Source organism: Vipera ursinii, assembly GCF_947247035.1.
Source record: "Vipera ursinii genome assembly, chromosome: 2".
In the NCBI taxonomy this organism is placed as follows: domain Eukaryota; kingdom Metazoa; phylum Chordata; class Lepidosauria; order Squamata; family Viperidae; genus Vipera; species Vipera ursinii.
Window position 1 is genome coordinate 215,847,376 of NC_139513.1, and position 27,577 is coordinate 215,874,952.

At 40.5% G+C, this 27,577-nt stretch overlaps 1 protein-coding gene across 1 annotated transcript in view; it reads right to left on the reverse strand.

Moving 5' to 3' along the window:
- Positions 1-14,987, reverse strand: part of DENND4C (DENN domain containing 4C) — an 84,309-nt gene extending 69,322 nt beyond the window's left edge. Inside the window, exon 1 of the mRNA XM_083353492.1 lies at positions 14,782-14,987. The gene's annotated coding sequence lies outside the window, so the exon portion shown is untranslated. The remainder of the gene's footprint in view (positions 1-14,781) is intronic.
- Between the last annotated feature and the right edge of the window lie 12,590 nt (positions 14,988-27,577).

A 27,577-nucleotide genomic window follows, 5' to 3' on the forward strand; every position in this document is an offset into this window, starting at 1 on the left:
TTACATTTTCTTTCCCATGAAGCATATCCAATGTTGTATCCTTTCTGCTTGAAACAATTGTTCCCAACTCGAAATCATTTTAATTGCTTCTCATCATAGGATGAGGTTCAGATATATTTGTTCTAGTGAAACTACATTAAACAATAGTTGCTGTTACAGACAATGTTAAGCAATGTAAAAAGGTAAAAGGTAAAGGTTCCCCCACACATGCGTGCTAGTCGTTTCCGACTCTAGGGCCCGATGCTCATCTCCGTTTCAAAGCCGAAGAGCCAGCGCTTGTCCGAGGACATCTCCGTGGTCATGTGGCCGGCATGACTAGATGCCAAAGGCGCACGGAACGCTGTTACCTTCCCACCGTAGTGATCCCTATTTTTCTACTTGCATTTTTTTATGTGCTTTCGAACTGCTAGGTTGGCAGAAGCTGGGACGAGTAACAGGCACTCACTCTGCTACGCGGCACTCGGGATTCTACCCTGCCAAACTGCCGACCTTCTGATCAACAAGCTCAGCGTCCTAACCCACTGAGCCACTGCGTCCCTATAAGCAATGTAATATCCCATAAATTCAGGAATAGGATAGGCAACTAACTCCAAACCTTGTTCAGCTCAGATTACTCATTGGCAAAAAGGGCCTTGATATGATCTAACTCTGTGATTAGCCCAAATCTAATCACCACTAAAGATTTACTACAGTACAAAAAGCAAAGAAAGAAAGGCTGTCAACTTAGTATCTTAATAATTATTTTATAGCAAATTAGTACACATCTTCTGATAAATCTTTTGGGGCAGTTTACCATATCCCCATAGGAGAGTGAATGGCTCACTTTCATGCACTCTATACCCACAAATGAGTTGCCTTAAATGTAGTTAAGGAGTGATGCAAGTTTCATCCCTAAATGGACTTTGCTACTATGTGAAGAAGTTGCATCCTTTAGTTAACAGATTTAAAAATTAAGAATACTGACACGTATTAAGAACATAGACAAATATTTTATTACCACAGTATAGAAATTATCTTTATGAATTCAGATTCATGGATAAATAACATAAAAACAGATCAAAAGAATATGCCCTTTAAATTACCAACCTATATACTGAATGTTATTTGCAAAATGTTTGCCGTTCTTTTAAGATGAACAAAATACTATATTGGACATATATTTGCAAACCAGCAGGCTTGTTTTAGGATAAGCGATTCACATACAAACCAAGTCTTGAGATTACAATTTTTGGCTGAAAAATATAAACATGGATCAGTGTTATACGCTGCCTACATAGATTTTTAAATCTACCTTTGATTCAGTCTACTGGAATCAAATATAGCAAACATTGAATATCTTCCATTGATAGAGACCTATTATTGTAAAAATGTCACAATAACTCTAGAGTAAAAGTCATATTCACTATGCAGAGCAATTAGAAATTTCAGTGGAAAAAGGAGTCTGGCAAGTATTGTTTAGCCCTTTATTGTTTAATCTTTCCCTGGCCCCTGGCACATAATCTCCCAAAACTAGCCCACAATCATGCATCAATACTTCTCTATGCAAGAAGTAGATTTATCAGCATTGATTTTGCTTGGGCTGAGATGCTCCTTTGTTCTGCAAAGTGGAAGCCCTAGAAATTGATTATACTAAGATCAAGATAATGGTTTTTGCAAAATGCCCTACAGTTCACAGATGAATACTGAATGAACATGACTTACAACTCCAATTATTTAAAATTTAGGCACAGTTTTTCATGCTGCAGGAAGCCAGAATACACAAATTATATTGTACAGTTAGTCAAATATTAATTTTGGCTAAAAATATTTTTATAGATTCCAGGGAGCATGACCTATTCTGGCACAGATTAAAGTATTTAACACAGAGATCTAAGTACAATTCTTACATTGCAATATAAATGGAATCATACAAAATATCTTACTGATGGTGGAGCCCTTACAATCTAAAAGCTCCTGATACCGGTAAATATTTTTCAGGTGCTGCAATATATCCCAATGCTATCTCCCACAAGAAGCTAAAGTAGTTAAAATCAAAACTGTGCTATGACTTAATCTACTAAATTATTGGTTAAAATGAATTTTTACTATCATATTGGTTTCTCTTAATAACAACATTTTTGATAAATGAAAAGGGTTTATCATGTAAAAGTTCAGTAACTGTGTCTACTCAAATAAGGCTTTGTTAGCTTTAAGCTTTGCCTGGGGTAAGTAGATCTAAGGCTGAGAACAACAGATTTATAAAGCCAGGAAACCCAATCTATTCTCCCAGTAGTGATTTATTTAAGTCAGAGGTTCAACTTTAAGACTTGTGGACTTCAATTTCCAGATTGCTCAACCCTTAGTTTTAAATGGATCTTAAGTCAAATTGAAATATGCAGATATTGATGAGTTATGATGCTAGCACAATGTGATGTTTTACCAACTGTCATTCTCTAAGGGAAATATAAAAATCAGGAAAGTCTGGGTAGAATAAGTAATATTGACGCCACCACTATTATTTTTTTTAACATTGCCCCTTCTATAAGGATATTTATGCGTGTAAACAACCCCATTAATAAATAGCACAGGGCAACCAAACTCACTTTATCTTCAATATGTGTTCTCTGATAAAATTGATCTCATTTAATGTCTCTAAATCAGGGGTGTCAAACTGCCGGCCCGTGGGCTAGATGTATCATAGTGAAACCGTGCCCACCCCACTGCCAGCAATGGCAAAAAGGCGCGATAGGTTGCGACACGTCACATGACATTGCGAGTTTGACACCCCTGCTCTAAATAGTGCTTTATGGCCTGCAGAATCCAAACACAAAACAAAAACAAACCCTGTTTAATTGCTTGTAAGAGCAATCCCCAGGATTTTAGAATGACCAGACAACATAGGCCACATTTAGTCTGCTATTTCACTGCATTACTGAGAAACAATAATTATATTTTATATTTTTATGAATTTAAGTAACAGACTTAGTTTTACAGACTTAATGTTAATAATCTGATTGTCATGTTATATTTTATTTCCATTTGTCATTGCTATATATGTTGGCCTTTTTATTGTACTATATCTTTCCTTTTGCTACTCATGTATGAAGTGGGGGGGGGAATGCCCTATTCTGTGAATTTTCCTGCTGTGTATCCTGAAGTAAAGCACTCTGCATTATACCCAATATTCTAAACGCAGAGAAACCATACTGCCTCATTTAACTAGTTTTAAAAATTTCCAGAGCTATGTAATGAAGGAGAATATACTTGCTCAATTATTTGCTTTTCAATATGTTTGATCAAAGTTAGTTATCTAGAATAACTATACCAAATAGGTATAAATAACCTACCAAAGAATCCATTTTAAGATGCTGAATCAAAAATAAGACACCGAGTTTCTTTGTTAAATTATAACTTGTCATATAATTCATTCAAAAAAATTTTTTTTAAAAAAAAGAGCTTGTTTTTAAAAGAACCCGTTATACCAGACATTTCAAACACAAGGCCCGGGGGCCAGATCCGGCCCGCGAAGCCATCCTGGAAACAGTGAGGGAACGGCCCCCACTGCCTTGGCCCTGGCCCAGAGACCCTCCTTCTGCCAGAGACCCTCAGATCTGTCCCACTCCTGCCCAGGCCCCCATAGGCACCCTTGATGCGAATGATATAGAGCTAACCATGCCCACCCAGTAGGCCATGCCCACCCAGTAGGCCACACCCACCCAGGCCACACCCACCCGGCCCCCTGAGGGCAACCACAACACTGATGCAGCCCTCAATGAAATTGAGTTTGACACCCCTGCGTTATACTTTTAACTCTGAGACCTACCTAAATCAATAACGGCTTTAATAAATTATTGTTCTAAAACTCATATTACATGTTATATACTTACAATCCTTATTTACTCGAGTGCCAATTTTTGCTTATGTCAAAGCACTGTTGACTCTTAGCAGTCACACAGGTCACAATACTTGACATTTGAGCTAGATTGTTTTGAGATGTTGACATTATACTCTAAATTGGTCCATACAATTCTTAAAAGTTGCAGAACAAGTCACTATGGAATAACCTGGTAATCTGAAAAGTCTTCCTTGCAAAACAAAAGTGAAGAGAGAGAGAGAGAGGCTGATTCCTACACTATCACCTGACTTGGTACTTGTTTTGTTTGGCTTCAAGCTGCTCCCATTTCCTTCAAGCAAAGTAGTCCCATTTGTTCATGATTGCCGTGAAATAACTTGTCAATTCACCCACCTGTTTTCCTATTCATTTTCCAGCTTCCTAGGAGCAGAAAGCTTTTCACATTAAAAAAAAACATTATCAACTGCCATTATTAAAATCCAAAGCACATTTTTCCTGGAAAGAAATTACGTTAAAATTTTATTTAAATGTTCCCTAAAGTAACAGTTACTCGGTTCTATCCAATACTCAAACACACACACACTCTCCCTTATATTTTCTATGTGGTCACAATTTTACCATTCTACCAGACTAAAAAAGAAATGGTCAAATGTACAGCATGTTTAAATAAAGAACAACTAATTCTGCTACTTTTCTGCATTAGAAATGAAGATGCAAAATTGTTATTCCCAATGAGTCTGAATGACAGCAAGAGGCCAGAGCAATTAACTGAAGGAAGACAGATTTGATCAATAGCTCTGCCTGTAATATTTTAGTTTCAGAGAAGCATTTATAGGTAGTCTTTGACATATGACCACAATTGAGCCCAATTATTGAGTTTTGCCCCATTTTGTGACTTTTTTAAGTGAGTCACTTGTCATTTGTTAAGTGAGTCACTGCAGCTGCTAAGTTAGTAACATGGTTGTTAAGTGAATCAGGCTTCCTCATTGACTTTGCTTGTCAGAAGGCTGCAAAGATAATGGCATGGCCCCAGGACACCGCAAACCTCACTTGCCACGAATCTGAATTCTGTTCAGGTGACCATGTGGAGGCTGCAAAGATTGTAAGTGTGAATAATCGCCATAAGTCACTTATAACTTCAATCACTAAATGAACTGTTATAAGTTGAGGACTATCTGTATTTTATTTGTTGCTGTCCATTAACAATTCCATTGTGCCACAGTACGAGAATTACTGGACCAGGCATAAGAGTCGAAACTGTTGAAACATTTCCGGCGTGCCTATATGAATTCACGTACGAAAATGTCATGGTTTACAAATTACGTTAAACATCAATTTGGCCAGAAAAATACATGTTCTAGTACGGTATCTAGTTTCTTCTCCAGGGTCTGAAGCCAAACTGGAAGAACACGGTAGTCAGCAATTAATACAATATCAGTGAAGAACAGTAGGAAAAAGTACCACAGAATTTGTTCAGTAAAAGAAAAGTTATTTTCAATAACGGCATTCTTCTAATTTACAAAAAAGGGACAAATACAGTTGCAAGAAAAAGTATGTGAACCCTTTGGGATTATGTGGTTTTTTGCATGAATTGGCCATAAAATGTGCTCTAAACGTCATGTAAGTCACAACAATAGAAAAACACAGTCTGCTTAAAATAATACTACACAAGTATATTTTGCCAGTACTGCTGTGGAACATCCAGGTGCTCTTTTGCAAACTTCAAACGTGGACAGATGAAACCAAAATGGAGTTGTTTGGGAAAAACACACAACACTGTGTGGGGAAAAAATGGCACAGCACACCAACATCAAAACCTCATCCCCACTGTAAAACATGGCGGAGGGAGCATCATGGTTTGGGGCTGCTTTGCTGCCTCAGGGCCTGGACGGATTGTTGTCATTGATGGGAAAATGAATTCCAGAGTTTATCAGGACATTTTGCAGGAAAACGTACGACCATCTGTCCACCAACTAAAGCTCCGCAGAGGATGGGTGATGCAACAGGACAATGACCCAAAGCATACAAGTAATGCAACAAAACAATGGCTTCAACAGAACAGAATACGCCTTCTGGAGTGGCCCAGTCAGAGTCCTGACCTCAACCCGATTGAAATGCTGTGGCATGACCTTAAGAGAGCGATTCACACCAAACATCCCAAGGATATTGCTACACTGAAACAGTTTTGTGCAGAGGAGTGGTCCAAAATTACTCCAGATCGTTGTGCAGGTCTGATCTGCAACTACAGGAAACGTTTGGTTGAGGTTATTGCTGCCAAAAGAGGGTCAACCAGTTATTAAGTCCAAAGGTTCACATACTTTTTCCACCCTGCACTGTGAATGTTTCCATCTTATCTTCAATTAAAACATGACAACAGCTAATGTTTGTGTAGTATTATTTTAAGCAGACTGTGTTTTTCTATTGTTGTGACTTACATGACGTTTAGAGCGCATTTTATGGCCAATTCATGCAAAAAACCACACAATCCCAAAGGGTTCACATACTTTTTCTTGCAACTGTAAGTTATATATTTAAAATGTTATTTAAAAAGCTTGTTAACAACTCCCTCAGTGTCATAGTTAGCTCTCACAAGCTTAGGGAAAAGAACGCTCCAGAACAGGAGTAGGCAACATTGGCTCTTTTATGACTCGTGGACTTCAACTCCCAGAATTCCTGAGCCAGCCATGCTGAGAAGGGAGAGGTTCCAAGCTGAGTCATGCTGGCTCAGGAATTCTCTAGAGGATTGGCTATTTAAATTTTTACCAATAGCCTCAAAATTTCCCATACTTACCAGCAGAATGCTTTCTTTAGGTGGGTGACTGGTGACTCACATACGGCTCTTAAATATTCTGGGTTGGGTGGCACTGAGAGTTTTGGACATTTTTTGCATTTTGCGGATATTAGAAGGCAAAGGAAAGCTTATGGCATCCAATATCTCCTTTAGAAGCTTAGAAGCAATTAAATAACTGGGCTAATTTTCTCTATTCGGGTATTAAGGAAAAAACAATGTTGTCTTAACCTGTACAGACTATAACAGAAGAACTCTCTTTGAACCACTGTTCCAATTCTGGAAACACAAAAAACAATCCAAACATTTCAGATGTGCCATTATGGGTTATGCAGTTTGGGGCTGCATCAATGGAGATATATGGATAGGCTTTGCTTAACAATCAATATTTAGTGACCTTCAAAGTTATGATGGTGCTGAATGAGATTTACAATTGGTTCTTAGAGCTGCAGCCATGACAGCGTCCCCAGGGGCACGTGATTGCAATTTGGGCTGTTGCTATTATTGCCATAATTACAACATTCACAGAGTGTTGTGGTCATGTGAATCTCCACTGTCTTCTGGCAAGCAAAGTCAATGGCAGATGTTGGAAATGATCATGTGACATCATAGTTATGGCCACACCGAAATCACTTAACCATGGAAACCAGAACTGCCACAACTGCTGTCATATCACACTTTATCACATCACTTAGCAACATAGTTGCTGGTCCCAATTATTGTTAAATGAGGATTATCTTTAATGACAAGGTCATAGGAATTGATAGTTGCAGTGGTTTGAGCGCACCTGGCATACCACGTCCAGTTCTGGTTGCTAGAATACAAAAACTAGAAAGAGTGCAGAGAAAAGCAATAGGATGGTAATAAGGTGGAGATTAAATTTTACAAAGAACAGTTAAGGGAACTGAGTATGTTTGTCTAAAGGAATAGAAAGCTAAGAGGAGGCATGACTGCAGTCTTCCAATACACGAAGGAATATCATATAGCACAGGTTGTGGGTTTATTTTCCATAGCACCTAAGGATAAAAGAAGAACCAGAGGATGGAAGCTGTATACAAAAAGATCCAAATTCGCAATAGTCATGAATTTTCTGGTTGTGAGAGGTATTAAAAATTCTTGAATTAGTAGAGGTTCTATTAATATTTGTTCCAGCCTTCGAGGAATAATTCCACTGGTCAAATATTTGTGATAGCAAAGTCGAAATAAGTTATCTATCATCCAAAATGTGTAAGTAGCCTATAGCTTTCGTGTTACATTAAATTATTTTAAGAATATGTACAAATGATGCTAGATAAATTTTATACAATTCTGACTCATAACATTTTTAAAAATATTGAAAACATATGAAAAAAAATTCAAAGCATGCCACTGACTGGCATTTTTAACAGATTAAAACAAACAAACTTCTTAAATGCAAAAGATCATAGTAATACAAAAATAAAAGGAAATAGTATTAGCTCTGCATTACAAATTGTCCTAAAGAAATCCAGACATGTAGACTTTCTCAATTGCTCAATAGATATTATATCTTAAATGTGTACACAAGTCTACATGTTTTTAAAAAAGAAAGAACAGAGGAGGAACAGAACATTATACTGTATTTAATGTGACTGTCCAAAGCAGCATTTCCCAATCTGACATTTTGTAGAGATGTTGGGTAATTTCAGTAATCATTCTAAAAATTTTACTGTAAGATGTATAAAGGACACCATGTTGGGGGGGAAAAACTTTCGCTATTTTTTTCTTTACTAATACTGAAAAATTCTTTATCTTGTCATTATTTAGAAACTATTAAAAATCTATTATTTCTACAAATGTTAGCTCCATGATTGTTGAAACTAAATTTCAAAGTTCAGCCAATGCATATTTGTGATAATGTAATATATTAATTGCAGGAGTTAATTCAACAAAGATCTCACTTAATGAATTGTAGAACACATAGCATGAGTGTGTGTGTGTGTATGTGTACATGTGAATATACAATACACACAAACACAAATGGTTTAGACAAGACTAAAGCAAGGTTAGATAACATATGATTGAATATGTTCTCATAATTTTGAACAGCATATTGTTTCAGTATTATACAAATCAGATGAGCAACAGATTACACAATCTTTTTTCCCATGCAGATTTAACAAAGATGAGCCGAGATCATTGTGCAAATATCCATTTCAGGTAGGTCTCAAAAGGAAAATAAAAATAAAAAGCAAATTGCAAGATATGCCATTGGCAAATTCCAAGCAAAACATTACAACTGTTTAAATTGCAACAAAGTGGTATATCATAAAATAAGTCAATAAAACAACATCAACGTACACAGAACTAGCTACTTTCAGCAATGTTCCATTACAAGTTATAAAAGAAATTAGAGGACAGCAAGCTCTAATCAACCAACAATATTTAACTAGTGGAATATAGTTGTTTGGGCTCACATATGAAACATCTATTGTGACACACTTCAGTATTATATTACATTTTTAAATTGTAAATTCAAGTTCTATGTCCATGACTATAGGATTGGGTTATAGGACAGAGTAAGATGGCAGCATACATGGAGGAAAAGTAATAAGGTTAATAGGATTAATGACAGACAAGAGAACAGCATGTGCTTCTTTTCCTATTAGTTAAAGGAACCACACTGGCTGTCCTGTATGTGATTGATGGCAAAACCAGGATGTGTGACTGGATTTCTTGGCAGCCTCAGTATCATCAACCTTGCTATTGTTACAGATTGGGTGTGAAGGGCAGTGTATTACAGTGTTTTTTTCTTCTTACTGAGCAGCTGATTCCAGCTGGGAGGAAGAGGTAGGGGCCAAATTCTCAGTTGCTCTAATGTGGGGTATTGCAGGGGTTGGCCTTCTACCCTCCTGTTTAACAACTATGTGAGGCCATTAAAAAAAAGTAAAATGATCACATGGCCTGGTGTTATCATTGATTTGCAGATAACCAGTTAAATACCTTTACCCAAAATCGAAAAGGAGATGGGCTAGAGGTTGTTAGGGTCTGAATGGGTAAGAACAGATTCAAGCTGAATCCTAGCAAAATCCAGTGGATGTAGATCCAAAGGTCAACTGAATCTTTCGTTCTGGATACTCCCCTCAAAGCTGGCATGCAAACTAGGGGTCATCCTGGACTAACGGCTCTTGCTTGAAGAGCAGACGAAGGCTTTGGCAGGGAATCTTTGCACAATTACTTAATATCTTGTGCATCAATTTCAGCCATTCCTAGATCAGGAGACATTATGTAGAGTCATTCAAATACTTCTCTCCTCAAAGCTGGATTACAGCACGTTGCCTCACTGGGACTGTTCTTGAAGACCATCCAAAAGCTGTAGCTGGTGTGCAGTATATAGCAATCCACGTACTATGAGCATTCCTGGGCTTGTCTGTGTAACTGGGTTAGCTTCTGAGGCAAGTCAAGGTGCAATTTTAAAGCCCTTTTAAGTTCCAAACCTAGATAGCTTCCCAACTGAATTTGTCTACCTCTGTCGGAGAGAAAAGGCTTAAGGATCCACCACGGAGGGAAGTGCCATTTACACCACAGTCTAGCCTTCTCAATACTGATTTCCTTTCTGTTGAACAGCTATTCCCCAGATCTCTGCACTGACCCCTCCCTGCTGGAGTTCCAAGTAACTGCAGAAACATGGCTGCTCCAAAATGTATTTGGGGATACTGTTGATTAACCTAACTCTATTAGTGGATGTTGTTGCTACGTGATGATATATGTTAATACTTGTTACTGCTGATAGAAGTTGCTCAGAGGTTTGGGCAGCAAAAAGAGGAATGAAGGAAGGAAGGAAGGAAGAAAGAAAGAAAGAAAGAAAGAAAGAAAGAAAGAAAGAAAGAAAGAGAAAGAATCACCAGCATAACTCTTATTAACAGATTAGTAATATTTTTGAATTTATATTTATGATGCCAATTACAAAATCACCCATTTACACTTAGCTTTGGGCAGCTTACAGCAAGTTAAAAACAAACAATATAGTCAATTAAAAGACAGTGAAAATGTTGTTGCTAAACATAATTATTAAACCATCTAAGTGGTAGGGTATTTATTTATTTATCTCCCAGCTTTATTAGTTTTTACAAATAACGCATGGCAGTGAACTTATCCACACACCTTCCTCCTATTTCACATAACATCTCCACCCAGTGCCTGTGGGAGCTAGGTCTCTAAAGTACGCTTGAAAGACAGCAGAGTTGAGACCGTACAGATCTTGGGGGAATGGAATTCATGAGATCAGCTGTAGTCACAGAGAAATTGAGTAACATTATATGGTGGCAGCAATTCTTTTTTACTTTATAATAGAACATCATCAATCCAACTGGTGAAAGAAATGAAGATTTCCTAGCTTGCTTACTAGATTTGTATCTCGTCTTTCATTCAGGAATCAAATCAGTAAGCATACTGTTCTCTCCTCTTATTGTTTCTCACAACAATAATCTTAAGAGAGAGTGACTGCCCCAAGGTCACTCAGGGATTTTTCAAGACTGAAGGTGAAGCAAAACTAGGCTTTTCCATTCCTATTCTAATACATTAACTACAGTATTGCCTCACATTAGCTCTCTGGTTTTAATAAAGACAAGACGCTATGGAGTATTTCTCCAAGTGCTTTTCTTTAATGGCTGACATCATAGGATAGCTAGGGAGAAAGAGTTGTCATTACTTGTATGCTTATTATACTAAAAAAGAGACATGGTCCACAACCCTCTTTCTATAGATGAAATATGTAACTGCACAAAATAAAGAGCTGGTGTGATCACTGGGAACAAACCCCATAGTTATGTGCATGATCAACTCTGTATTTTGTAATAACAAACTTCAATTATATTCTTAAACTATGTGTTTATTATGTGTTTTTCCTTGTATTTTTAATGGCATCTCATAGGCCAGCCAATAGAAATCTTAAATAAAAAATACAATGCAACTACTGAAGAAAATGTGAGTTCTTACAATATTTCAAGTAATGTATTATTAATTTTAGATTTTAGAGCCCTTTGGTCTCAAGATTTTGCAAGATCTTTAGCTTGAATCTTATGATACCACATGAGAATGCTGATTTTTTAAAAATTTCTGGTCATAAAAAACCTGTTTACTTTTGGGTCTGCATTGCTTACCCCTGATGTACCCTTGCTTTATTTCCTTTAAAATGTAGTTGTGAGAAACATTTTTAAAGCTCATCTTGAGTTACATTTGATAGACCAGGAATAACCACACAAAGGCTATTCAGTAACAAAATTTAGAATATATATGTATTGTTCTGATATTAAAGCTTAGAAAAAGATCACTTATAAATCATTATTAACACATCCAGCAATACACATCAGTGGAATAGAGTTAGCTTGAAAAAAATCTTGGATATCTAAAATAACAACTTACATCTATGAATGACAACTGAACATCTACCAAGTTATTTTTCATTTGATATTTATGACTGGTTTCTTTCAACAACAAAGGCAACAGATTCCATAAAAATCATTTCAAAGTTACATACAGAAAAAATGCAGATTTAGCTAAAAGTAAGCATTTTTCATAGAAAACATCAAGCATTATGGAAAAAAAACCAAGCAACAATTTTATTGTAATTCAATGCATGGTTAAAACCACATTCATTGATCTTGTTATCTAACACCCCATTATTAAAGATATATTGAAAATAAATAGACCTAATATAATCAGCTTGGGTCAAAGGGATCATCAGTAAGCAAGTTATAGCTCAGTTCATGCATCAGTCTAAGTCAAATACAATTTGCCAGGTTTGTTTAGCAAATTGTATTAACCCATTCAAGTGCAGTGTATGCATGTATGTATAGACAGAGATAAAGATATACATAGTAATTAGCATAATACTTGAACCAGGTCTTAATGCTGTCAGCAACATTTCTGATGGTTATTTATGCAACTTCAATCATATTTGTTAAACTATTAACATATTCATTGGGTGACCCAACAGTTTCATAGTACGGTAACTGGCTTATTTTTCTCTTTCTTAGAAAACAGTATTTTAAGATTTCTTTCACAAAATCCTATTACTGTGGAATTCAACTGAATCACTTAAGAGTCAAAAAGAGGAACAAGGAAGTCAAAACTGCAGATAAGATAAAAAACGACAACACTCTTAAGTCAATTCCAAGTGTTAATAAATTTAATGCTAGCACTTTGGGGGGGGGTTGTTAACTAATTCTGCATCCCCTGGGCATTAAGGAAACCAAAGCTTTCTGAGGAAGTAATATTAAGGAGAAAATAAAAGACTTGCACAGAGTGAGCTTTAAACGGGGGAATTATATGAGCATTTCAGATTAAACTATAAATGATTTTCTTATTTAAAAGAAACCTACACTCAACTATTTTTAGAAGTTTGTTGACCATGTGAAAGTCCAGCATACGGTAGCTTGGCTATCACCTGCCTCAAAGCTATTCAAAAGTAATGATTAGATTACCTGTAATCGAGAGGCTACCCTGTAGCCATAACCACTTAGCACATAAGCCATTCTTCATTAACAATCCAATTTTATACGCACCTACCCAGAAGCAAGTCTAAGTGAAACAGCACCGACTTCCACATAAACAGGCAGAAAACTGTAACTTACATCACGAATGCGCATGTGTATGTATGTATGTGTGTGTGTATATATATATATATCTTTGGTCATGCGGGTTTTTCCCCCGCGTAGAATTGAAGGTGTAGGAGCTCCTACACCTTAAATTCTACGCGGGGGGGGGGGGAAACCCACATGACCAAAGATCCACATACAAACACCCGCGAAAACCTCAGAAAACAAATACATATATATATATATATATATATATATATATATATATATATATATATATATATATATATATATATATATATATATATATATATATGGATCCTTGGTTTTTCGGGTTTTTCCCCGCGTAGAACTAAAGGTGTAGGCGCCTACACCTTTAGTTCTACGCGGGGAAAAACCCGAAAAACCAAGGATCCACATACAGGCACCCGCGAAAACCTCAGAAAACAAATATATATATATATATATATATATATATATATATATATATATATATATATATATATATATATATATATATATATATATATATATACACACATACATACATATATACACACACACACATATATACACACAGAGGGAGGACTTTCTCTACAGGAAGATGGGGCAGAGTTGACAGGCCAAACTCAACCTTTTACTCACAGCATCTTTTGCTCACAGCATCACGCAAGACACCACGAGCCAAAAAATAAATAAATAAAATTGCATTATAGCTGGATTGATTCAGAGGCAACCACAGAAATCCCAGCCTCTGCCCTTCTGCCACCGGATTCTCTTCCAGCCCGGTTCGCACCCTACAGGCTAGATATAACGCAACGTGTGGAACGGAACCACAAACCGTTCAATCTCATTTTTATTTTATTTTATTTTTAGCCCAAGCTGGGCACGTCCTCCGACCCCCGACCCCCCCGCTTCAAGGCTCGCCTCCCTTCAAATCAATAACCAAGGAAGGGAGACGAGGAAACCCAATATCCCGGGGCCTTTTCTTCCCGTTCCTTCTTCTTCCAGAGAACCCCGCAGGTGAACACCGGACGATTCCCGAGAGGCGGGTAAGGGGAAAAAAAAAACAACGCCAAGTTGGCGGGAGGCAAGAGGGGACGAATCTCTTCCCGCCTTCAAGCGCGGAAAGAGCTGCCACCACCGGACGCCCTTGGCGTTCAAGGGCCGTTCCGAGTCCAAACCCACACCAGCCCCGTGGCAAAAAAAAACAAAAACAGAACAGAACAAAACAAAACTCCCGCTTTTCTCTCTCCCGAGCGGCCCTGTCCGACACCTCGAGGGCAGCCCGGCGGCAGCCAGGCTCCCTCGGCGTGATCTCGCAGAGCCCAGCGCTCAGGCGGAGGACGAGGCGAAGCGCGGGAGGAGGAGGGGGGGGCGGCGAAGGAGGAAGGGATAGGCGGCCAACTGCGTAACTTGCTGGAGAAAGAGCCACCGTCTCCCGCCTGCACCAACGGGCGCTCCCGCCCTCGCTGAAGCCGGGGCTGGCCGTCTCCAAAACCTGAAGGGGAGAGAGAGGGAATGGGGGGGGCGGGAAAGGCAGAGGGAAGGAGACGAAAGGCGCCTCTCCTGTCAGCTCTTCCAACCTCCTGGTCGCGACGCACCTGTGGCGGCGGGCGGCTGCGGCTGCAACTGCAAAGACCGGACTCCCTCGGCTTCCTCAGCGCCGAGACGCCCGGCGGGCCTGGCTGAGCCGCCCACACCGTGCTGGCAAGCCTCCCCGGCCCCTCAGAGACAGCCTGAGCCGCCGTTGCTGCCGCTGCTTAGGAGGGAGGAAGCGGCCACCATGTTCCTTTCAGCCAGCAACTGGAGGCGGATCCGGGGCCCGCCCAGGAGGCGGCGGCGGCGGCGGCACCGGGGGGTGGGGGGGGGGGGGAAGAGGCGAGGTGCCCCGCCGCCGAAAAGGGTTTCACTAGGAGGCGCTAAGCAGCGCGGAGAGAGGCCTTCCGTTGGGGCTGGCGTGGCCTCGGGGCTCGACCCAAGGCCGAGGCGGAAGCCTTTCTTTCCAGCCACCCGGGGACAAATTGCGCTTTTTCGACGTTTAGGGGCTCCCGTGCAATCTTAAGCGCCTTTGCGGGAGGGGAGGAGGAACTGAACTCGGTGGCTTCCGAGGAAGTTAAACGGAATTTTTTTTCAAACCCCCCCCCCCCCCAATCTCCTCCTCAGGTAGTCCTCGACTGACTTAAGGCCACCGTTGAGCCCAAAATGTCGGTGGTTCCGAGTGAGGCAATTGTTAAGCGAGTTTTTTATCCCGTTCCCTTGCCACAGTGAATCCCTGCAGTTAGCAAAGTTAGTGACGGGGTTGTTGAAAGTGAACCGGACTTCCCCCGTTGGTTTTCCTTGTCCAGGGGTAGGCAACCTCGGCTCTTTTATGACTCATGGACTTCAACTCCCAGAATTCTTGAGTCAGCATAGCTGACTCAGGAATTCTGGGAGTTGAAGTCCATGAGTCATAAAAGAGCCGAGGTTGCCTACCCCTGTCCTTGTCCAAAGGTGGCAAAAAGTGACCACGTGACCTTGGGACGCAGCAACGGGTCGTAAGTAGCAACCAGTTGCCAAGCATCGGAATTTTGATCATGTGATCGTGGGGGGACGCTGCAAAGGTCGTAAGAGCAAAATGGCCATAAGCCACTTTTTTGAGTGCCGTTGCAATGGTCACTAAGCGAACTGTTGTAAGTCGAGGACTACACCTGTGTTTCTTAAAAGCGTGGTTCTGTGACCCCAGGTAGTCCTCCAAAACCCCCTCAGCGGTCCCCCAAATCAAAATTAATTTGACAGCCTATTTTGGAAAATAATAAGCCATATTAAAATCCTTTCAAATAGTCTTGACCCAGTAGTAGCAAATATGTGAATTTTAATTTATAATAAAGTAAATATTGAAACTATAGCCGATATAAACAAAAGCTCTTGTGGGGTCCTCGGTTACTTTTGAAAATGGGAAGGAACCTTGACAGAAAATAGTTTTAAGAATTACTGATTCAGAATGATGCTATTATTCCAAAATAATTCCAAATACTTTATGTTTCATTGCTTGGGGTCTCTTTCCACAGGCTTTTTCTTTAGTGGAAACAAGGTTTTAAGAATGGAGTACAAATCATCATCGTGCAAGCTGTACATCATTCCAATTGAAAAGGTCTGACATTTATTAATAAATTCATTGCCAAAACATCATCATCTCCTCAACAGCTCAGGAGAACATTCTGGTGACTGTTAATTATTAACAGTGAAAACAGTCCAAAATACTAGCCAGGCAGCCAGAACAACAAAATCATAGGATCGGCTTGCCTTTATAGAATTAAACCTTAAACTTCACGGTCTGTTATAGAATGCCCTCTTGTCTGAACATACCCTTTGTTTGGCCCAGACAAAGTAAAATAAGGATCTAAACGCCAACGCCATAAAAGTAGCACTGGAACAGCAGATTGAATAGATATGTGTACTTCAGCAAGTCATAGTTCTCCTTTTATAATAAAAGTGTGTTTAAATTATTCAAATTTTGATTACCGTAAGTCTTTTAAATATAGACAGATTTTTATATAAGCTTATGGTCTATTTTTCCCTTTCTTTTGTTGTTTACTGGTGTTTGCCATTCTGAATCTCTCTTAATAAACAGAATTGTGGGAAAGAAATTGCATAGACACAGAATCTGACCCAATTAAGGCCACACAATAGGCGAGAGCTATGCCAACAAACATCTCCAATTAAAACATGTTCTGATATTGGACAGCCAAATTTGGGGCCTAGAATATTTCAGCAATTATTCCAGGCAGTCAATAGTGTAAACAGAGAGGGGAGCCTAAATGAGAATGAAATAAATTTCATTCTCTCATTATCAGGGATATTATATTACAGATAAATGGAATACAAACAAGCAAAGGCAAGCAAAGGCATTTTATATTTAATGCATACTTAATCGTATCAAGGCCCCATATCTCACAATTCAGCCAAAGACTTTAGTAACAATAAAGTATGTTAAGATTCTTCCTTGCTACTGGATTTTTAGCTCTGCTTATAATCCATATAATGATATATTGGATTTTATGATGAAACCAGTGTAATTGCTAATGCCTTGTGAGTCAGATGTCTTGTGACCTCTATGGAACACAGTGACTGACACCAAATACAAGAGAAAAACCTTGTGAAATATTTTATGAAAACATGACTGGACTTGAAATTGTGACTATGTATTCTGATAGTAGTAACAAAAAAAAACTAAATCAGCAAATTACTGTCAGCATCTGTGACAACCCAATGAATACCATAGCTTTATATATCTTTGCTATTTACCTGGTGTTCAGCTGAAATGCTTTTTATTGCACACATTCTATTATTTATATTGTTTCTGAATACCTTCTAAGATTGGGCAGGATAATGTGCAGTGTTTCACATCAACAGACTGTCCTCAAGAATAACAGCCTTGCTCCCAAGCCTGCAGACTTTTGGAAAACCTTTAAAAACTGAATTTTTCAACAGTCCCAGAGCCAGGATGAATCTGCATGAATGGCTATAACCTCTCGGCCTCTAGACCATAAGATAGTTTTCTAAATATTTTCAGTTTAATGACTTGTAGAAGCTGGATTTACAAAAACTTTGTTCTTGAGCTTTGCATTTTGAATACTTTTATTGAAAACAAACAGTAATCTTATGCTTAGATACCTGTTTATTAAAAACATGCTCTTTATAATTAAATCTCCAGTTAGACTGATTTTACAAGAAAGTTCATTGTAGAATTCAAATGAGTTCTTATCAGTTGAAATAAAGATAAATACAAGGCCTAGCTGTTCTCCCTTTTAGCAAGTCCCTTTCTGAAGCCAATGCTTGGGGGGGGGGAAACTCACCAGTTTTGTAATGAGATGATAAACATTACGCTGTAATGATATTCTCGGTAATGTACTGGAGGTTAGGGTTAGTTATGGCTAAAGTCCATGGCCATGCAGTTCAAGCAGATTCATCTTGCCATTCATAAAGTGTTACATAGGTGTTGTAGTGATACGGATGTGAATTTTAATGTTCTGGGGGCACTCAACAACTATTTTTTTTACAATAATACTTTTGATATATGCTCTTTCATTTAATTAAATATTCACTATATTTACTTTTGAACAAAAAGTGAAATAACTACAGTGTTTCTAAGATTAACATTTAAAACTGTAATATTGATAGAAAGCCTGCTTTTTTCTCTATTTACATTTAATACTCCAAGGCACCTACATAATAGATTAAGAATTAAGCATATGATATAAATATTACATTGAAATAACACACTGTGCTAAAATTGAGAAGATAGAGGAGTGGTTTTGATATGTTAAAAGGTTAAGCTGCTCTCTTTATGGATACAGTTTTAATTTCTATTAAATGGAATTCTATTAAATTCCAAATGTCATTCGTTTATTCATTATATTTTTTCTGATTTTTTTTTGCACTGCTATATAAAGAAGAGAGCAGTGCAAGTTTCTTATCCCTATTATATAAGATTGTACATGTGGAATTCTGGAGTTTATTTAATTCAGATACTTTTCTTTGCTGAAATTTAAGTTGTACCTACTCACAAGACTTTATTTGTAAAATGTCTAAATTAACATAGTTTTTTGCTTTGCCCCAGCAAGTCATGTGCTCTATCATTCACCTACAGTTCCCCCCCCCTTAATGTAAACAGGGTGTGAACAAAACCACACCTTATCTCAGAAATATACACCTTTTTGTCTTTAGACATTGAGCCTAAATCTTCTAAGGAAGATTTTTTCAGCTTGTATACTACAGTTTAAACACTTATGCAGCCTAAATAAATAACTTGCACAATGTGCTCATCACAAATGGCAACAAAAGGGAGGCAGGTATTTTGGTAATTTCATCAGCAGTGTGACAGATAATAATACCAAGCAATCAATTCATACCTTGGTTTTTCACCTTTTTATTGTTGTTCTTGAAAACCTATACATAGCTTTATTTATTAAACAAAACAGACCAGAAGCTTAAAGATAAAATGTATTGAAAAACTTTTCAATAAAAAAAAAACAGACCAGAAGCTACATGAACTTAAATGTAACCTCAAAATATCCTTAAATGCCTTGTTTTTGAAAAAGATAAAAATTTTGGAGACAATTTTTAAAATTATTTATTGAAAATAAAAACATTCTTTAATGTGTTGTTAGTGTTTGTATGAACAGGCCAATTATAATCAATTAACAATGGCTAGTCTTAATATGAAGAAAGTCTATGTATCTGTTCATTAGGAGATGAAAACAGTTTGATAGCACATATTCATCCATATCTTAACATCCAAACTGGATTTTCGTCTCACATAATCAATAGGCAATTAAAGGACTAACAATGTCATTCTGGGTATGCCTGGTTTATTTGGTTTATCTGGTTTATTACGGTATATATGTATTTATTATTATTTGAAGGATGTGTATATGCATACCCATGCCCAGCCATCTCTCAGGCCACACCCTTGACCTGAGAGATGGCTGGGCATGGGTAGGGGCCTCCGATATAAGCCAAATAAGAGGCCCCTGGTTAGTTTTTTGGTTAAATTTTTTAGGAGGTTAGGGAGGGGGGTGGGAACTTCTTTTGGTTGTTCGGATACAGGGGGCAGTCCAGCAACCACTGTTCAGGCCAGGGCCGGGATTGATCGCGGAGGGGAGGAGCGGGGGTCGGTCGCCCCCGGGGCTCCAGGGCAAGTCGTGGGAATGTCTATTCCCACGACGTTAGGGAATGGCAGCAGGTGCAGGAACAGAGGGCCGTATCGATCTCAGGGAAGGCCTCTCCGCTACTTGCAAGCGGTGAGGCGTTCTGACCCTCTTGTTCTGCCCCGAGGTCCCGGGAGTGAGGATGTGCAGCCTCCTGAGCTCCGGCTGGTGTACTTGAATGCCAGGTCTGTCGTTAATAAAGCTCCTCTCGTCCGTGACTTGGTCGAGGGTGAGCAGGCGGACCTGGCTTGCATCACGGAGACTTGGTTGGGCCCAGAGGGCGGTATTCCTCTGGCTGATCTTTGCCCACCAGGTTTCCGGGTGCTACACCGGCCTCGGGCTCAGGGTAGGGGTGGGGGAGTGGCTGTTGTTATGAGGGAGACCTTAGCTCCGCGGGAGGCCACCGTTCCGCAGATAGTCGGGTGTGAGTCTCTCTTCTTGAGATGCGGCCCTGGTGCGCAGTTGGGTTTGCTGTTGGTGTACCTTTCGCCTAGTCACGCAGCAGCAGCCCTGCCTGAGCTTCTCGATGTCCTCTCTGGGTTGGTGGTTGAGTTCCCGAAACTTATAGTTTTGGGGGACTTCAATCTACCATCTCTGGGAGGATCATCTGAGTTGGCTCGGGAGTTCATGGCTTCCATGACGGCCATGGACCTGACGCAAGTAATTTCAGGACCGACTCATGAGGGAGGCCACACCCTTGACCTAGTTTTCTTATCTGGTCGGTGGTTAGATGATCTTGGTGGGGGCTCCCCAATTATTATGCCCCTGTCATGGACCGATTATCATCTCCTGCGGCTGGTCTTCCGTTTTGCCACCCCCCGCCGTGGGTGTGTGGAACCAGTTAGATGGTACCGCCCCAGACGCTTAATGGATTCCGCGAGGTTCCAGGCAGCGCTGGGGTCCCCACCTGCCTCCCCCACTCACAGCTCGGCAGATGCCTTAGTGGAAGCTTGGGAAAGGGCAGCCACTGAGGCTCTTTTTTTTTTTTAATTGAAAAGTTTTAAAATACAATTTTCCTTTAAAAAAAACCCCCTTCCCCCTCCCTCCTCCCCCCCTACCTCCCCTCCTCCCCCCTCCCTCCTCCCCCCCTACCTCCCCCCTCCCCCCCTACTTCCCAGAGCTGAATACAAGGTATATATATATATATATATAAAAGCAAACCTAAGCAACCATATACTAACAACTATAAATTCTAAAATCCATCACTCTCTAGCTTATATAGGGTAAAGCAAACCTTAACAATATTAAATATATGTATAAAAAAAACTAGAATAAGAAAAGGACACTCTCTAGCTTATATAGAATGGAACAAACCTTAATAGTATTAAATATATATTAAAGACAAAAAAAAAAGAAAAAGAAGAAAAAAAACCCCTTCTCAACCCTATACTTATCCTAAATAAACTCCATCCATTTTATCCATTCCATGATATAACATTCTTACAAATAAATTTCCAAATTAACCAAGGATCCCAAATCAAAAAACTTTAAAGTCAACTCTTCTGTAATCGGCCGTTCCTCTTCCAGTACCACAATCCAAAAAAGCTCACCCTTTCCACAGAACCACCAAATATAAAAATATATTGCGTCTACACCCAAATCTTTTCCCCCCTCCCCTACTTGACTACTTGACTATATCGTAAAAGTTCCATAGACTTCTGCAATTCCTGCTACTTTCTCTTCTTAGATCGTTTTGCAGCAGCACGCGTCACCCTCTGTTTTATAGATTCATCCGACGAGGTTGTATCTTGATCTCCTCCAACACCGTTGTCTTCTATCTGACCATCTTCGGCCTCTTGATGCACTCCTTCTCCAGATCCCTTTCCAGCTTCCAAAAGTGTTAATGGCGTTGCATTTAAAACATTATTGTAGAAATCACGCGCTTGCATCACAGTAACCAAACGGTACTTTTTACCTTCGTGCGTCACCATCAACCCCACTGGGATCTCCCATCTGAACCTTATATCTCGCTGCTTGAGCTCTTGCACAAGAAATGTAAAATCCTTCCTTCTCCTTAGAATCTTTGGAGGAATTTCTTTTAAGACCAAAACTTCTTGATTAGCAATCATAACTTTAGTATCATAAGCAGCTTGTATAACTTCATCTCTAGTTTCCCTTTTTGCAAAATATACCACCACATCTCTAGGCAACTTTCTCTGTCTGGCAATCCATGAATTCACACGAAACACTTTGTCCATGCCTCCTTTTATTTCAGATGCTGGCTGTTTCAACACTATTTCAAAAGCCTCAGAAACCAGCTGCTTTAGATCTTCCTTAGTATTCTCCTTTAAGCCTCTAATTCTAATGGCAAACTGCATCTGGAAATATTGAGCAAGACACAGTTCCCTTTCCATTTTATTTTCATTCTCCAATAATTTTGCTTCTAATATAGCATTCTTTTGAGACAAGTCTTCTAGCTTTTCCTCCAATTCTTCCACACACCGAGCCACTTTAAACACTGAAGTCAAGATGTCTACCCTCATCGCTTTGAGCTTCTGTTCCATCCTCTCCTCCATTCTCTCCTCCAATTTCTCCAATTTCTCCTCCATCTGTGCAAATCTAATATTAATTGATTCCAAAATTACCTGGGTATGTTTTTCAAGAGCATCTTGTAAGTCCTTTGATGTCAATACATCAGGAGGATGCAGCGCCTGCAATAATGATTGTTGCACGGGAGAAGTTCCAGCACTCCGAAGAGTTTTAGGGGGTGGTTTAGCCGCCATCTTTTACCAAATATGACGCACTTTCACTTCAGATTTGTAATCCAAAAGAGTCCATCAAGCTGGAGAGTAAAACATAGTAATCCTCTTTACCATTTCCTCTTGTATCGCTCTGCCTGCTCCTTTAAATCATAGTCATTCCTTCAGGCAGGGGTGGTCGCAGACGGCTGGCTCTGCTCCAAGAAGTCAGGAGCAGAGGCGACGGCCAGCTGGGAGCAACCCAGGCTACGGGGGAGTTCAATCCTTCAGCCGCCCAAGCCATAAGCTCAGGCGGCCCTGGAGAACTCTACCCCTACCTGGGAGCTCGCCCCCTCCTCTTCTCCCGAGGAGGGGGCTTCGGATTCGCCCGAACAGCTGATCGGCGCTGTTTCGGGCGAAAAAACACCAGCTGAGCCGCGGGCAGCCCGGGAAGGCTCCCTCCGTCGCTGCGGAGCCACCGGAAGTCCAGCCACTGAGGCTCTTGACCGAGTTGTACCCTTGTGGCCCCTGACCCGATGCAGATCCCGTCAAGCTCCATGGTTCTCCGCGGAGCTCCGGGAGATGAAGCGCCGGAGACGGGGCCTAGAGAGCGGTTGGAGGTCCAGCCGATCCGAATCCGACCGATTGCGACTAAGAACCCATATTAGGTCTTATCTCGCTGCGATAAGGGTGGCGAGGTCTAATCACTTCGCTACCCTTATCGCGTCTGCAGATAACCGCCTGGCCGCTCTGTTTAGGGTGACTCGCTCCCTCCTTAATCAGGAGGTGAGGGAGGAACCCTTGCAGGGTCGTGCCGAGGAGTTTAACAATTATCTGTCGGACAAAATCGCTCGGATTCGGACCGGTCTGGACTCTGACTGGGCAGAGTCTGGCGATCAGGACGCAGGTGGTCTTGTCGATATCACTTGGGAGGAGTTTGATTCTGTGACTCTGGAGGAAGTGGACAGGATTATGGGGAGACTGAGCTCCACCACATGTTTATTGGATCCGTGCCCTTCCTGGCTGGTTTATGCAGCCCGGGAGAGGACACGCAGCTGGTTCCAGGCAGTTATATCAGCTTCTCTGAGTGAGGGTAGCTTCCCTGCCGTCTTGAAAGAGGCGGTGGTGAGGCCCCTCCTCAAGAAGCCTGCCTTGGACCCAGCTGTATTGAACAACTTTCGTCCGGTCTCCAACCTTCGCTTTCTTGCGAAGGTTGTTGAGAGTGTGGTGGCGCATCAGCTCCCTTTGGTCCTGGATGAAGCGGATTATCTAGACCCGTACCAATCGGGTTTCAGGCCCGGGCACAGCACGGAGACGGCATTGGTCGCGCTGGTGAATGATCTCTGGAGGGCTCGGGACAGGGGTCATTCCTCTGTTCTAGTCCTATTAGACCTCTCAGCGGCTTTCGATACCATCGACCATGGTATCCTGCTGCGGCGTCTCAGGGGATTGGGAGTGGGAGGCACGGTTTTACAGTGGTTCTCCTCCTATCTCCAGGGATGCTCGCAGTCGGTGTTGACAGGAGGGCAGAGGTCGACCGTGAGGTCTCTCGTTTGTGGAGTTCCTCAGGGATCGGTCCTCTCGCCTCTCCTGTTCAACATCTATATGAAACCGCTGGGTGAGATCATTCGTGGCTTTGGAGTTGGGTATCATCAGTACGCTGATGATACCCAGCTTTTTCTTTCTACCCCAAACCACCCCAGTGATGCCCTCAACGTGATGTCCCGTTGCCTGGAGGCGGTCCGGGTCTGGATGGGGAGGAACAGACTTCAACTCAACCCCGACAAGACCGAGTGGCTTTGCATACCTTCATCCCGGGTCTATTCGGATATTCCATCTCTTTCTATGGGGGGTGAATTATTACCCCCCGTAGATAGGGCTCGCAACTTGGGAGTCCTCCTAGATTCGCGGCTCACCTTGGAAGATCACATGGTGGCTGTGACTAGGGGGGCTTTCGCCCAGGTTCGCCTGGTGCGCCAGTTGCGGCCCTATCTAAGCCGGGATGATTTATGCACGGTCACTCACGCGCTCGTGACCTCTCGTCTAGACTACTGCAACGCTCTCTACATGGGGCTTCCCTTGAGGACCACCCGGAGGCTCCAACTGGTACAGAATGCAGCCACGAGAGTTGTGTTGGGAGTCTCCCGATACTCCCATGTTACACCTCTGCTCCGTGAGCTGCATTGGTTGCCAGTTGTCTTCCGGGTGAGATTCAAGGTGCTAGTAATGGTGTTTAAAGCCCTCCATGGCATAGGGCCGGAGTACCTCAGGGAACATCTGCTGCCGGCATCAAGCTCCCTGCGCCCTGTGCGTTCCCACAGAGAGGGTCTCCTCAGGGTGCCACCGGTCAGAGAATGCCGACTGGTGGCCCCCAGGGGGAGATCCTTCTCTGTGGGCGCCCCGGAGCTATGGAACCAGTTACCGGTTGAGCTCCGGACGGCGCCCGATCTGCGCTCCTTTCGCCGCGATCTGAAAACATACTTGTTCGAGCAAGCCGGCCTGGCCTGAGGGGGGATTGGTGGGTTTTTTTATTATTTTTATCGGGGTTTTTTACTATGTATTAATTGTATTTTAATCGGGCATGCATTTAATTATCTTTTAGTTTTTGTAAATTTTTGTGTTTTATTCTTGCCCTGTACACCGCCCTGAGTCCTCCGGGAGAAGGGCGGTATAGAAATATTAATAAATTAAATTAAATTAAATATATATATATATATATATATATATATATATATATATATATATATATATATATATATATATAATGTATATAATGTGGTTTTTATTGGTGTGTAGTGTGTACTGTGGATAGCATTCAATTTCATTATGAGAAAAACAATAAAGATTCTATTCTGTTCTGTTCTGTTCTGTTCTATACTATCCAACTCTATTCCTGTATTACTTCCTGGTAAGCAATGTGTTGTGCAACTCCATTCTCTTATCACAGAACTACAACCCGGAAACATTACAGCATTCTTGGTATGATGCATCATGTTATTTTCTGCTAAGTACAGTCTGTTCTTCTAGGGACCCTCGATGATTTTAGAGTTTACAACCTCCTGGCTCCTCATGGCAAAAACAATCTTTCCATTGCATTGTAGGTCTACATTCTGCCTGGCCTCCATCAGTTATTGACATTATCTCTGCTTACAACAGATGGGATGTATTGAAGTTCCCCATAGTAAATAAATATTTTCAGAATTAAGCCAGATCAATGTGGCTGGATGTAACAGCCTTTTAAAAGTAGTCCACGGTAAAAGGCATGTTAGAGATTAAAGTCAGTAAATATGTACAAACGTAATAGCTTTCATCTGTTTTGATATTTGAGTATGACACACCCAAGTTCATAGTCCAATGAACTACTGGTAAAAGCCAATGTTTTTTGTTCATATACAAAAAGGGGGTGAGGGGTTAACCTTTACTTTTAGTTCATATAGGGAAAGTACCCTTTTGTTCTGTTGCTTCTTTCTTTCTCTCTCTCTCTCTCTCTCTCTCTCTCTCTCTCTCTCTCTCTCTCTCTGTGTGTATCCCTCTGCATCAAGATCTGTGAAAGTGACATTTATAAACAATCAGATAAAAATTCTGTAATCTTTCTATTTTAGAGGTAGTCCTCAATTTACACCATTTGTTTAAAGTCTATTCAAAGATATAACAGAGGAAAAATTGACTTAGATCAGTCCTTCCACTTATGACCACTGCAGCATCGCTGTGCTCAGGTTATCAAAATTTGGGCACTTGGCAATTGACATGTACTTACAACAGTTACAGCATCGCAGAGATAGATATTCACCATTTTGTGACATTCCCAGGGGCTTCCAACAAACTGGGAAGCCAGAATTGCTTAACGACTGCACCAAAAAAGATCATAACAACAGTGACTGTTTAGCTTAGCAACGGAAGTGTGGATCCCAGTTGTGGTCGAAAGTTGAAAACTACCTTGTATCCTAGAGCAAATTATAATATGAATTCATTTCTTGTATAATAATAATAATAATAATAATAATAATAATAATAATAATAATAATAATAATAAGTTGGAAGGGACCTTGGAGGTCATCTAGTCCAACCCCTTGCTCAGGCAGGAAACCTTATACCATTTCAGGCAAATGGCTGTCCAGTCTCTTCTTAAAAACTTCCAGTGTTGGAGCATTCACCACATCTGGAGGCAGGTTGTTCCACTGGTTAGTTGTTCTAACTGTCAGGAAGTTTCTCCTTAGTTCCAGGTTGCTTCTCTCCTTGACTAGTTTCCATCCGTTGCTTCTTGTCCTGCTTTCAGGTGCTTTGGAGAATAGCTTGACTCCCTCTTTTTTGTGGTAGTCCCATGTTTCCCTAAAAAAGTGGGAAAACTGATGAAAAATGAAAAGCTTAAGAAATAAATGAATAAATGCAGTTTAAAGATAGAAAATAAAACTATAAGAGAAATTCTAATTAAACCACAGATGACTGTTGCAATATGTTAATTTTATTTATGTGGGAAATGTGAATAACCTGTGCAAATTGCTAAAGCTGAGATATAAGATTTATGATAGTATGTTGACATGCGTTGCACTAATCATAACTGACAAGATTGTGATTCAGGTTGCTGGTGGATAGTCACCTGACCTAGCAATTCAGTATGCAGCAATTGTGGAAGAGGCAAAATTGATGTTGGAAAGCATCAGGGGAAAAAATCTGCCAAGACTGTAATGCCTTTATGCAAACATGCAAAATAACTACCCAGGCACTGGCATCCACATTTCTGTTTCCTGGCTATACCTAAACAATGAGAAATAGGGAAGAGAGTTTAGAGAGCAACTTATGAAAGAGGAAAATGAAAACATCCAAAAGTTTAAAAGTATTTGCTATCACCAGTTGCACTAACAAACACCACTTTAGGTAGCTTTAAAATGGACAAACGCCAGGGCCATCTATAGGCCAAGGTCAGTTAAGCACCAACCAATGAACAGCAAATTTTATGTGGCACTAAAATTGAAAAGACTGGATATTATTTCTGGAAATAAAGTGAAAATCAAAAGAAAAAAGCTCAGAAA